This window comes from Petaurus breviceps, unplaced genomic scaffold, assembly GCF_028583685.1.
Source record: "Petaurus breviceps papuanus isolate PSGF00001 unplaced genomic scaffold, PetGlider_PUasm1.0 454, whole genome shotgun sequence".
In the NCBI taxonomy this organism is placed as follows: domain Eukaryota; kingdom Metazoa; phylum Chordata; class Mammalia; order Diprotodontia; family Petauridae; genus Petaurus; species Petaurus breviceps.
This window is the reverse complement of record NW_027186342.1, coordinates 2,758,882-2,760,644: the sequence shown is the minus strand read 5'-3', so window position 1 is coordinate 2,760,644 and position 1,763 is coordinate 2,758,882. Positions and strand designations below refer to the sequence as shown.

Genomic DNA, 1,763 nt, shown 5'->3' with positions numbered 1-1,763 from the left:
GGGGGAATGGGTGTTTATCCAGAGGGTGGGGGAAAATCGGAGGCTCTTACATGCACGGACACCTGGGTTCTATTGTCTCCCAGGGTGAATGACGGTTAATATGAAGGTGTTTCCTGCCTTCTCTAGGGGAGTACAATTTTATGAATCAACATGAGTGATGAAATCTGATGAAGAGACGGATAAACTACAACCCCCAGCATCCTCTTGGGCTGAGGGTAACCGCCGTTGCGCAGAGCTTGACGAAGTGTTTCCGGCGGAAGGGGCGGAGGCCTGCAGAAGCGGCCTCTTCTTCTGCCCTCCCCACCAGCAGCGCGGAGCGGACTACGTTACCCAGTGTCCTCTGCCTGAGGATCTGGAAGCAGCGTGAAAGCAGGGGGCCTCGGGCCCAGGTGAGGGACTGACAGCTGGGCTGCTGCGGGCGATGATGGAGGGGAAAGGCACGGGCAGCAGTGAGCCCCAGGCCTTAGGGAAGAGGCAGGTGCAGACGGGGGGAAGCTCTTGGGAAGGGGGAGATATAGGATCTGGACCGCCTGGGCTTCTGTAATCTGCACAGAGACCCAGGACAGGTATGAACAATAGATGGAAATCACTGCAGCCGTAAGCGGGGTTAGACTATAAAGAGTCAGGCTGATATAGAGGAAGAAAGCTGGACTCGGGGTTAGGAGAGATCTGGGCTCCGATTGGGGTTTAAGGCCTGTGTGATCCTGGGCAGGCCATAACCTCTTCGAGTCCTAGCATCCGCATTCATACAAAGGAAATAGCACTTTGCAAGCCCGAGACTTGGAAGAGACTTGCCATTGGGCAGGGCTGCGGAATGACCTAGGATAGTCTTGAACTCAGAGTTTAAGGAAGGCAGATGCCGACGTCACTTTATCTTAAGACCTAAGTCCACCAAGAGCCAGGTGTCAAGAATCAGACTCGTTTTCAATCAAAATTCATTTATTGAACACTTATTGTGTGCTAGCCCTGGAGATTCAAAGATGAAAATAAAATAGCCCCTCCTGTCAAGAAGCCTAAAGGTAGCTAAATGTGTGTGGTAAATGTGTGTGGTAGCTCTGTGTGTGTGTGTGTGTGTGTGTATCAGAATTACTAATTTTCTTTTATTTTCAACTGGCTGACCTGGAGACATCTCAAACTCAACATGTCCAAACTCATTTCTTCCCTCCTCTTGCCCATCCCAGATTTCATGTCCCCTATTTCTATTAAGAAAGGACTGCCAAACACATAATACACAACACCAGGCCTGAAATCAGGAAGACTCGTCTTTATCAATTCAAATCCGGCCTCAGGGGTGGCTAGGTGACACAGTGAATAGAGCACCGGCCCTGGAGTCAGGAAGACCTGAGTTCAAATGTAGCCTCAGACACTTAACACAAAAAACTAGCCATGGGACCTTGGGCAAGTCACTTAACCCAAATTGCCCTACCTCCCCCCTCCCATCCAAAAAGCAAAAAAACCCAAAACAAACCCATTCTCAGACACTTACTAGCTGTGTGTCTGGACAAGTCACTTAACCCTATTTGCCTCAGTTTCCTCATCTGTCAAATGAGCTGGAGAAGAAAATAGCAAACCATTCCGTTGTATTTGCCAAGAAAAGTGTTGCACAAAACTGAAATGATTGAACAACAGCAACAAAATGTGCCAAATGCCCCGCTAAACTTTGAGATACGAAGAAAGGCAAAAGCCAGGCCCTGCTCTCCGCCAGTTTTCAGTCTGACAGGGAAGACACCGCGCAAACAGCTATGTGCACACAGGGAAGACAC

The 1,763-nt window shown here is 49.5% G+C and overlaps 1 long non-coding RNA gene across 1 annotated transcript in view; it reads left to right on the top strand.

The window, feature by feature from the left end:
* Window positions 1–247: 247 nt before the first annotated feature.
* Window positions 248–1,763, top strand: part of LOC138171667 (uncharacterized) — a 132,963-nt gene continuing 131,447 nt past the window's right edge. Inside the window, exon 1 of the long non-coding RNA XR_011170934.1 lies at window positions 248–389. This is a non-coding gene — a long non-coding RNA (uncharacterized lncRNA). The remainder of the gene's footprint in view (window positions 390–1,763) is intronic.